The sequence below is a fragment of the Octopus sinensis genome, linkage group LG14, assembly GCF_006345805.1.
Source record: "Octopus sinensis linkage group LG14, ASM634580v1, whole genome shotgun sequence".
Taxonomy (NCBI): domain Eukaryota; kingdom Metazoa; phylum Mollusca; class Cephalopoda; order Octopoda; family Octopodidae; genus Octopus; species Octopus sinensis.
Genome location: NC_043010.1, coordinates 17,677,481 through 17,689,980, shown reverse-complemented (window position 1 = coordinate 17,689,980; position 12,500 = coordinate 17,677,481). Strand labels below are relative to the sequence as shown.

The window sequence follows — 12,500 nt, the reverse complement described above, 5'->3', positions numbered from 1 at the left end:
CAAAATTTAATTCAAGGATATGTTAACCTCGTGAAGGGATGGCTGCATGCAAGGAAATACTGGTTCAATACCTAGTCTTGTTGCGGAATGAATTTCCCTTAAAACAATAAATAAATATTAAGCATATAGTTTATATCCAATTAAAAGAAGAAAAGAAATGAAGATAACGAAGTTGATTATTTATCATTATACCATGTAAACATAGTTTTAATAGTTTCATCTCCTTTGTTGTTGTCTGAAGTTCATGCGTATCTGTTAATCGTCACATATTCATCTATTCAAGTTTTTCACATTGTCACTTTTTCTCTAATTTTGTCACAGATTGGCTGACCGAAAACTCTAAGACTTTTCAATTCTATTTCACTATTATCGGCATTTGCTGTTTCATTAAGTTATGAGACCCAAAATCCCAAAGAATATTTTTCTCTCTTATGTTCTATGCCTGACCACCCTAACTCTGGCCCCGTTCCTCTCTGCCTTACTGTCTCTCTCCCTCTTTCGATTTACCACTTGATTCGCCAACACTTACCCCTTCTTCCACCACCACCACCACCCTATATAAAGTTTATATCCAGTTAAAAGAAGAAAAGGAAATGGAGATAAGGAAGTTAACAATTGTTTATTATTAACAAATTGGTCATCTTCGCTTCTTACAGCCGTTTCAATTAATGCTCAATAATTGAATTATAAATTTGCATATTAAATTTACATTTATGTGACATTAGTACAATTTCATCAGAGTCTGCTGAAATGAATTGACAAGTCCACGTTGACATGGCTACTCATATCTTAAAAGAGAGAGAAGGGGTGGTGATAATAGTAAGGCGGAAGAGATAAAAATAGTCTTGATGGGGTAGCTGTGTGCAGTCTTAAGGTATGAGGTGAGTAGATGTGAATGAAGGGAGAAGAACCTCGAGTGGAGGTAGGGGAGAGTAGGTGACAACTGTAGAGATTGGATAGTGTTGAGAGGTAGATAAGGAGTGGGGGTGGGGTGACCAGTAATGATGATAGAGTAGACAGAAGGATAAGAGAGAAAGAGGTGGGAGAGAGAGAGAGAGAGAGAGAGCAAGTGGTTGGGTAGGTTGCAAAAGTATGTGGGAAGAGAGGCAGGTGTGGTGTAAGAGGAAAGTGGGTAACATGTCTCTGTCTCTCTATCTGTTTGCCTGTCTGTCTGTCTGTCTATCTCTCTCTCTCTATATATATATATATATACACACACATATAAACATATACACACATGTATATTCTTTTCTGCTCTACGCACAAAGCCCGAAATTTTTTGGGAGGGGACCAGTCAATTAGATCGACCCCCAGTACGCAACTGGTACTTAATTTATCGACCCCGAAATGATGAAAGGCAAAGTCAACCTGGACAGAATTACACACACACACACACACACACACACATATTGTACTCTAACCATTCTATTCACAAGCTCCTGATCAATTTGAGGCTACAACAGAAGACACTTGCCCATGCTGCAGTAGGTTGCACTACCCCGGTTGCAGTACAGTGTAGTTGCACCCTGAATCGGGAGGTTGCAAGCTGAAATTTTTAACTCTATAGTTATGCTTTCATGAAAAACAAAACAAAGCAACACACACACACACACCCACACACACACACACACACACATATATATATATATATATATATATATATATATAAACCATATTGAAGTTGCTTCAGCCAGTAATGAACAAATAGATGTCAGTGAATTTCAATGAATATATTTTAAGGACAGCTAATAATACAGTTTTTTTTTTTTTTCTGGTTTTTGTTTCGGTGTTGTACTCTAAGCTGAGAGATAACAAGATCTGCTATCAGGCATTGACATTTGGTTTCAGTCGCCGCCGGCCCTTCCCCCAACCCCTGCTCTTTAATTGTCTCATTTGTCATGTTAACGTTACAATGACTGAAAAGAGACAGGGAAAATTCTCTCCTCGGCCGCTTCTCCTTGAAAAGCTTTTTTTCCTCCGATGTCAGGTAAGTGAAATTCATTTAGAGGTCAGATTTTATTGCCAAGGCCACACGTTTCCAACTCATTAATTATTATTTTCGTTGATTACAATGTCATTAATTATTTTCTATATCTTCAAGAATAATTACAACAAATTGATTATTTTTTTGTTTTTAATCTTTAAAATTAAACATTTCCATTCTGACTTCCCCAAAAAGTGGATTAGAAGTTGAAGACTTTGTTGGAAAAGAAGTGGCCGTGTGGTTAAAGAGTTCATTTTGTAACAAGATGCTTTCCAGTTCAATCCTACAGCACAACACTTTGGGCAAGTGTCTTCTCTTTTTAGCTTTCAGCTAACCAATGCCTTCTGAATGGATTTCATAGATGGTAATTGTGTAGACGCCTGTCATTTATTACATTATACTAATAATAGTAATAGTAATAATGAGCTTATTTAGTGCTCACGTGCATGGCAACTCCTCAGAAAAAGTAGCCAAAATTGCATGAACTGTACATAAAATGATACACAGAAAGGGAACAGTGGAAGAATCGTTTAGGGAAAAAGGTGGTCGTGGTGGTGGTGGGGGTATATCGAGTGTACGGTTGTAAATTTCAGAAAATATGGAAATTTTGAAGGATGTAGTGTCCCAACAACTGACAACTATACAGGTAGTTTATTCCATGCTTCGTGTATGCATGTGTGTATGCATGCATGCATGTATGTATGTATGTATGTATGTGTATATATATGTATGTATGCATGTATGTGTGTGTGTATATATATATATATATATATATGTATGCATGTATGTATGTATATTTATATATATATATATATATATATTATATATATATATATATATATATATATATATACATACATGTGTGTTTCTGTTTGTCCCCTCCCCCACTGCATGATAACCAGTGCTGGTTTGTTTATCTTTCCATGACTAAGTGGTTGGGCAAAAAAAATCCAATAGAACAAGCACCAGATTAAAATAAGAAAATGTAATGTTCTTTTTTTGTTTGTTCAACTAATCTACTCAAAGTGGTGCCCCAGCATGGCCACAGTCCAGTGACAGAAGCAGGCAGAAAAATAAAAGACCATATTAATATCAATTGTGAGTGAATTACCATAGGGGTAGAAGACAAAATTAAATGATTTCTTTATTCGTTCATTATAACTTATCTGTTGAAGCCTCGTAGACTTTAACATGACATTTTGCCGCCAGAGGAGACTCAAAATATTATTTCATTGCTTGAAGACAGAAGACGGCTCTCAGAAGAATTTGTTTTCTGACTAAGATATTATATTTTTTACAGTGATGTACTTGCATAGCGAGTGACCTGATCTGTGATCGTGTGCTGGAACGAAAACAATTGCAGTGTGGAAGGTGTTTATAAGCCATTTAAGAAACACACAAAAACCGTTAGATTCACTTCAACATTTAAATTTAATTTGTCAAAATATTTTCGTCGCTTTGAGACTGTGACCTGTTCACTGACAAAACTTTGTGATGCATATTATATTTTACTTTGTTTCTGTATTTAGTTTGTAAGATTCTTGTGAATTCTCATGTTGAAACAAACCTTGCCATTTCTTGGGAGTGTCATTACGCCAATAATAGCAATAACACACACACCGGTTCAATATCCTTTCTTTATTTTTAGTTAATTGGGTAAATATCTGACCAATTGACTGATTGGTCATTTGTTTAATGTGTTGGTTAAACAATCAATCAGATCGATGTGATTTGGTGGTGGTGGTACAGTGGACGTTTGACTGAAAGGGTGAGTGCAAGGAGGATTAGAAAGTGGCTTGAGGGGGACATAGAGCTGTGTGAATGTGTCGAGGAGGGGGTGGTGGAGGTAGTGTGAGTGGACAGTGGATATTAATGACTTATAAGTGGAGGAAAATAAATAAAAGAACTGTAGAGGAGAAGATGTCTGTGGCAGAAGAAGAAATGGTTAGAAGCTGGGATCTTATATGCTGGACTGTTAGGTTTCACAGGTTTTAAAGGAATGTAACCAATTCCAGTATGGACAGTTGTTAAAACAAAAGGGATGATGAGAGCGATGATGATGATGATGATGATGATGATGGTGTGTCTGTGAGTGTGTATATCTTGTCTTTTAGTGTCTCCATTATACAAGCAATGTCCTTCCTTTGTACTCTTCCATGTAAACATGTTTGGCCATGAGATATAGTACCTTGCTTAGAAACAGTTATGGCTTGGTGGCAGGAATCGCATTCAGCCACAGAAAATCTGCCTCAATAAATTCTGTGTGAAGCATGCAAGCATGGAAAATTGGAGTTGAATGATGATGATGATGATAATAATGATAATGATGATGATGATGATGATGATGATGATAAGGATGACAATGGTATCTTTTAAATATAGAAAAATATAACAGCATCCTTTTCTATGTTTGTCTAACTTTGTCTTCAAACTTCTAAAATTAGACAATGGTTTATATCTTCCATAAGGTTTCTACAATTCACTTCATATTTAGATTTGTTTTTGGTATCATTATCAAGATGGAATTCTTCATTAAACGATTTTATATTTCCAATTCTTCTTTGTAGTAGTTGATTCTTCAATGAAATATTTAACAGTTCTGTAACTATCTTGAATATAAACAGGGTACATTTTTTTTCATTAGACTATAATCAGCATGTTCTTTACCTTTGACTCTCCCATCTCATAATCGACTGTTCCCTTGTTACATTGCCCAAAGAGGCAGCCAAATATGTGGGAGCAATGGTCAGTCCTTTCAGAACTAGCTTCAATAACTATAAGTCCTCCTTCAATATCCATGGGAGATGAAATGTTACAGATCTGGCTAGATTTGTATGGTCAATAAAGGAAAGTACCACAGAGTACAACATAAACTGAAAAGTCTTAGATAAGTGCAAGGCTTATTTTAATAAGCAGAAGAAAATGCAGATTATGTTTATCTGAGAAAAGAATCATATTAAAAAATCCGCAGCCCCTTGACATCTACCTAAGCTGCAGAAATGAAATTTTTAGCCCTTGCCCATATGAAAGAAGATATATACTATCATATCTATGAGCCCCATCATGACTGTAATCTGTAGATTCTCCACCCTTGGCCTTCCCACCATCATAGCCTGAGAACCCAGCAAAGTTTAACCAACACATACACATATGCATCCAAACATAGGCTTAAAGATTCTGATACCAGTACAGCACCTCCACAAAAAAGCCCAACACACATTCCAACCATATAGAAATACCAACTCCTAACCCCTGCACATATTTTCGGAAAACTCTTGCTGCCTTACAGCATCTCAGAGGACACAACTATTGATAAAAACCCTTGCTCAGTTCACCTCCATTATTTTCTTTCATTAATTTTCACAGCACCCATATACACCAGATGCAAGATTTTTCATCTCCAATAACAGAGAACAGTATGCTTTTCCATATCTGTCATCTCTGAAGAATACATGGTACTACTTAACTGTGCAGTTATCTAACATCTGGTTTTAATAACCAGTGTGAAACTGATTGGTAAGATTGACTGCAATGGATATATAATATTGTACACTTTAACACACATACACACTCACATGTATGTGTGACTGTATGTTTGTGTGTATGTATATGTATTTGTGTGTGTGTGTAAGCACATGTGTGTGTGTGTGTACATGTGTTTGGTTGTGTGCTTGTTTACAATTATAATCCATAAAGCTGTTCGTCATGAGCAGTGTTGTTAGCACTTTCCCTGTCAATCAAGTATCTGCTGGCTTTGTGTCTTGAAATACATGCAATAAGGGATCCTTTACTTGAAAAACAATTAAGGTGTAGTGACAGGAAGAGCATCCTCATGTAAAACAAAACCTCAAACAATATAATTATTTAAGCCATGCTAATACAGTGAAGTAGTGCAAAGGGTCAGTTGGACCAAAGTAATTGTATTAGCTAATATTTCCTCAGTTATGATTCAGTACTTTAAGATATTATATGTTTCCATACATAGAATTAAAAGATTTTGATATTATATGTTTCCATACAAGGAGTTGTATAGATAAAAGAAAATTACCTTTTCCCATAAATAAATCATGAGAAATTCGTCTTAATAATACTAAGATATGTTTGTGTGTACCTGAATAATCTCAGAAATAGTATATTTTATCTTAATTATTTTTTCAAATTTATTTTCATACTAACTTCCAGCAGTGCAGTACAAATTTTTGTGGTAACTGGACCTCTATTTATTAATGAAAATGATTAAATACAATTTTTGCTTGTTATTTCTTGATGAAAGAAAAAAACATGGCTTCCGTGACGTCAACACACATACAGACATACAGAATACGCACACATATAATGAATGTCATAGCTAGTCAATCAACACAAACACACGTCTGCTATCTGTGACATATACACACACATAGTCTTCATGCTCTCTAAGAAAAAAAAAAAAACTTCTTGATGTACACAATATCTTAATCATTTAGAAATATTTTTAAATGAATGTAATTTCAAAAATATAAGTTGTTTGTACAGTAAGTATTTATATTTTAGCTTTCTTTAAACAGACAATATTTTAATGTTGTCTTCTAAATTATTTTGAAGTGAAGGCAATCTTTTGCTTGTCATCTGGAGTTCATTAATTTCTGTTAAAATTTTTCATTTATTTACGTTTGTTTTAAAGTGAAAGATGTATGTACGTGTATATGAAATGGATGTGTGTGTGTGTGAGAGAGAGAGAGAGAGAGAGAGAGTGAGTGAGTGAGTGAATGTGTGTGTTCTCATGTATGTGTAAGTGGTACTCTCTTTCACTTTAAAATAAAAGTAAATAAATAAAAGATTTTTATGGAAATTAACGAACAAAACCAGCTGATTCAGATGACAGTTCTGAGAGTCAAAGCGAAAGATCACCCCAAGGGAATACAATTGCTTAAAGATTTTTTCGAGTGCATTCAACGTATCTCAGCTTTAAAGATTTGGCTGCTATTTCTAGCACGCCCTGCTATCACGTAACAGGTATTTGTGATAAAGGAGCTGAAATACCTGTTACATGGTTGCAGGGCATGCAAGAAATAGCAGCTAAATCTTTCCTTTTCTTGAGAAAGAAGCTGTTTATGTGTGATTTTGATGTCACATTCGTTGAAAGCATGTGAAATAACCTGGAAAAGGAAAAAAAAACCATGAAACAAAACTCTGTTGCTGAGAAACTCAGACTTTCCAGGTGACCCAACGGGTCACGGGTAGTCTAGTATCATATATAATCTTGTGTTTTACTCTATTATTTTATGAATTCCTGTATGATATTTTGATAATGGTGATCAAATTCCAGGCAGTCTAAGGTATTTTTCTGAGGCTGTTTGAGACTTTTGTTCCTCTACCATTCCCCCAAACATATGGCCTTGTGTCTGTATTAGAAATGTTTAAGAGAAAGAGATTTACTATGAACAGCTTTAGCTGCAGCTCAGATCCAGCTGACCGAGGGTCAAAAACTTTCCAGTCATGACCGAGAAAATGACCAGGGACCAGGAGACATGGCAATTTGCTGTACTTGATAAGATGCATCAAGCTATGTAAAATCGCAGTCTTCTACACATACAGGCTTGTTGTTTCAGGTAACCAGTGCCACATAGAAAGCACCTGTGCCATTGCTACATAAACACACCTGTACCAGTGTTGTATAAATACACCTGTGCTGGTGGCATGTTGAAAAGCACCCAGCACGTGGTTGGCATTAGGAAGGGCATCCAGCCATAGAAAGCATGCCGTAACAGACAACTGGAGTCGGGTCAGTTCCATGGCAAACTATCCAACCGATGCCAGCAGGGAAAGTGATGATGATGGTGGTAATGATGTTATCCTATATGTCCCTGCTTCCTTAAACCTTTCGCTACTGTATTTATCTTGAGATGCTCTGTATTTCTTTCAATTACTTTAAATATAACAAAGAATACAGTAAAATAACTTTATCGTTCAGCTAGTGTTAGGAACGTAAATTGTGACTAAAATTTGGTGGAAGATTTTGATTCAAAACTTATGAAAAGAAGACATTTGTACTCAGAACCAGGGCCGGTTTCAGCCAGGTTGGTAATGAAAGGATGAAGACAATTTTCGAATGTAAAGATGTATGGCAGTAGTGTCAGTAATAATGTCACAGATATATGGCTTTCGGACTCTGTTGTGAATCCTAATTGCATTTTACTGGGGTCAGTACCTGACCAGAGGTGAACATTTCTTTCTCTCATCTTTAAATGGTACCTTGGCGGTCTTATTGATAACTGGTTACCATCCAAGACTAGAACTGTTGAGGCCATTGTATCTGTACATTGTATAAACAAGTACACTCTATTTAGAGTACAAAAGCATACTGCTTATTAGAGTACATAATTCATAAAAGTACATCTAAAAATAGTGTAGGAGTGACACAAAGGGTTAGATGAATAAAAAGTCATTTTATCAGTAGAAGTGTCAATAGTACATTTCCCTTCACCAAAACTTTACTAAATGAAGGCCAAGGCACTTAACTCAGTATAACCTATTTAATCTTGATGGAAAAAGATAGCGCGAAGAGTACAGTTTACTACTGACACTAATGGGATCATTATATAATTGCTGAGTGTTTTAGTGGCTGGTAGTGATAAGTTCAAACCTGTTTGTGAGTTTGATTTGGAAAGGCATGGACAATACAACACAGATTTGTTGTAAATATATAAAAACTAGTCTTTCGTTGGTACTGTCTACAATTGAACTGGTTTTGAAATAGATGGCCATTTCTTAAAGTTGTATTCTAGCTTTCTTGATAAATTCCAACTAAGAAAGCATAATTTTAAACCACTCCAAAATGCTGTCTTTGTTCCTATGTTAGAGACAATAAGAGGGCAGGAAATTGGCAGAATTTTTTGAGAGTTAGACAAGATTCTTTGTGGCCTTTCTTCCAGCTCTTACAATTATGAGCTCAAATCTTGCTGAGGTTAACTTCCCCTTCATCCATCTGGGGTCAACAAAATAAAGTATCAACTCCTTAATAGGGTTAATTAATCAATGAACCTTTTCCTTTGTAATTATACAAAATCTTTTACATATTTTTTTTACCCTATGTTGTGTATTTTTGTGTTATTTTTTAAATTTATCCAAACAACAAACAGAATCAGCAATAGGTAAACCAGCTGGGGAGTCATAGTTGGATTGTTCCACAGTGATTGAAAGAGGATTCCACATCATTTTGCCCATTTCACTGATTAAGTTAAATTCAGGATGAAGGTGTTTAAAACATTATCATTCACTCCATGTAAACTCTGAAATCTTTGGCAAATTTCCTCCTGGTTCCATCTTCTTTGTCTGGCATTAGAGGAATATTTACAAAGTTTTCCTTTTCCAATTGTTTGCTTGTAGACTCTTTAGAAACATCTACAACATTGGTAGATATTGTAAAACTCTATCTTGACATTAATATTTTATCATTTATTAAAGGTGGTGAGCTGACAGAATTGTTAGCAGACTGAGCTAAATTCTTAGTGCCATTTCGCCTGTCTTTAAGTTCTGAGTTCAAATTCCTCCAAGGACAATTTTGCCTTTCAGGGTTGACAAAATAAATATCAGTTAAACACTGGGGTAATCTAATCAATATATCCCGCCCCCAACTTCCTGAAATTGTTGGCCTTGTGTCAAAATTGGAGACCAATATTTTATTTATCAGTCAGACAATGATTTATGAGAAGCTGCTGTAGCTGAATATAAAGTGTCAATGTTTGTGCTTTTGCAATGCGCCACCAACAATGTGCAAAGTTCGGGACTTTTCTCAGAGATTAAACTTAATGTCATTGACACCAATCAACACTGTTGCACTGTAGATAAACAACCAGCGGCTAACAGCTTACAGTTCTCAGTCTGTGCAGGAGTAGCTGCTAATTATAATATCAGTTAACATTACCAACAACCTATTGTTATCAAAATTAGTGGACCTGAAGCTATGACTTGTTTAATGTTATCATCAGATTATTATTATTGAGAAAGGATTCATCTCAAAGTGATTACAATAAGTGGCTTCCACTGTATCGGGATTGGGATAGAAATTATCCATTAGGACATGGGGTGAATATGAAACTAGGTTAGCCTCAAATAGAAGTTACGTTAATGAGATAACAGTAAAGTTAGTGTAATAATTGTCGTCGTCGTCATCATCATCCTCATCATCATCATCATTTCATGCTGGTGTGTGCTGGATGGTTTGACAGGATCCGATGTATCCAAGGACTGCATCGAGCTCTCTTGTCTGTTTGGCATGGTTTTTATGGCTGGATGCCCTCCCTAATGCCAGCCATTTTACAGAATGTGGACTGGGGGCTTTTTTTTACGTGCCACCTGCACTATTGAGGTTACTATACAGTTCACAGGATGACAATCCCTGGGATGGGTCAGCATCATGCTAGGAGATGAAGGAATCACTAGAAGAGCGTTAGGGTAGAGCAGGTTCCTACAGAGGGATCTGCATGGTTACTCAAAAATAATAGTTAAAAGGGAGAGAAAATGATCAGAAGGAGCTGCAAGACAGAAAATGGCGAGAGAGAACAAGAGGGCATAGTGCATGAGGGGAAGAAGTCACTAACAGGTGGGGGACCCAAAGTATAGCACTCCCAGAGCTCAGTGTTGCTGTAGAGGGGGAGAACCTTATATTGCCAGAGATCCTGGTCATCTCATCCGTCATCCCATATCTTCCTGGGTCTTCCTCTTTTGCTGGTCCCATTCATCACATGGCCCATTCATCACATGGCCCATACGATCTCAATCTTCTTTCTTGGATACATCTGATTCCTCTTATGCCCAGTTTTTCACTCAGCACCTTTGTACAAATTCTTTCACACACATTGTGCATCCAACGGGTCATGCTGGCCACATTTCTTTCCAGTTTTCTCAAGTCCTCCATATTCAAGTTCCATGTCTTTTGACCAGGCAGCATTGCTGTTCTAACACAAGCATCTTACAATCAACCCTTCAATCTTAGGGAAAAGACCTTTGATGTCAGCAATGGTAGTAGCTCACAGAACTTTCTCCAACCAGTTCTTACTCTAGCAATGATACTTTCAGATGAGTTAGTGTAATCAAAATTTAATTAGTGCAAACATATTTAAAGCAGGTAACATGATGCAAGGAGTCAGCAAAGAACAGCTAACAAACATTTCATCATTTATAAACGAATCATCTGAGCAGGTTCTTCAGCAAGAAATCATGGAATCTGCAGTAGAGTTCATATGTGTATGTATGTGACTTCTTTGTTTTTATTATTATAAATCTTCCACTGAGGAGGGAGCCAATTTCCAACAAAGATACAAGGCTCCATTTTTGGGATGTAGTTAACACAGACAAATTCACATTTGGAACTTGAAAAAAGTCTTGCATATTTTTACTGCTCTACTCACAGATTGCACTTGTATGAATTGACCGGTTGATTTCTCTTTCTGAAAATCCCAGTTTATCCAGATTCTCCTTAGGCTCTACCTAAGAAGAAATGAAGGTGGTAGAGGCCTGAGATCAGTGCACACAGCCTCCGAATGCCATATGGTATCACTCAAGCAACACCTGCAAAAATAATTATATAAATGCAATACTGAAAAGTGAAGTGAGCAACATTGTACAAGATGGCAGCGAGCTCCTCAAGAAGCACTCTCTTCCTGATGATCTCCTATACAGCCCCAAAACAGCTGGGCTCTCTTACCTCAGCAAAGACCTGGATGGAAAGCATTCAGCATACAAAAAAAAAAAGACCATGCATGGGTATGTTACCTGGAAGCTTGAAGAAGACAATAGGATTGACACGAAGTGCACCCTCTCTTGGACACAAGACCACTAACTACATCACATCACACTTTGAGGGCTATGTGTTTGCAATCCAGGAGCAGGAGATTGCCACAAAGTACCTGGTCAACAAGAGAGACAGTGACGCTCCTGTAATCCCCATGTGCGACCGCGTGTGTAGGCTATATCATGTTTCTGTGGAAGACATCGTGCATATGATTGGCAGCTCTCCTAAAATGTCGCCACAGTACTTCCTCTCTATACGGCACGATGTTGTTGCTAAAACAATTTACAATGCCATCCGCAAAAAAGACTGTCCTGAAATAAACTTGGAAAATCCCTCTGTTATGGAATACATTCATAAACACCACCTCAAGGAATGCTGGTGGAATATTACCATCAAAATTTCTGTCAAATGTAAGCATAACAGGCCAGATATTGTTGTTTGGGACAGAGGGGAAAAGGTATGTACCATTATAGAGGTCAGCTGCCCTGCAGATATAAATATATCTTTGAAAATCAAAAGAATAGAGGACATCTATGGACAACTGCTTTGAAACCACCAGCTTCTCTATCCAGATTACGAATTCATATTCATACCAGTAATAATTGGAGCACTAGGTTTTGTTAGTATGTATGTATGTAAGTGGGTGTGTGGGTGTATGTATGAGTATATGTATGTATGTATATATATATGTGTGTGTGTGTATCTGTGTGCATGCATGTATGTATGTATGTGTGTATGTAT

General features: G+C 36.7%; 1 protein-coding gene and 1 long non-coding RNA gene across 4 annotated transcripts in view; one reads left to right on the top strand and one right to left on the bottom strand.

Annotated features, from left to right (window-relative positions):
• The window catches only part of LOC115219080 (cytochrome P450 3A24-like), a 119,868-nt gene that overhangs the window by 37,595 nt on the left and 69,773 nt on the right, over positions 1–12,500 (bottom strand). The gene's annotated exons all lie outside the window — the stretch shown is intronic.
• The window catches only part of LOC115219081, a 69,655-nt gene continuing 59,010 nt past the window's right edge, over positions 1,856–12,500 (top strand). For both annotated transcript variants that reach the window (XR_005001816.1, XR_003882288.2), the window contains exon 1: positions 1,856–1,987. This is a non-coding gene — a long non-coding RNA (uncharacterized LOC115219081). The remainder of the gene's footprint in view (positions 1,988–12,500) is intronic.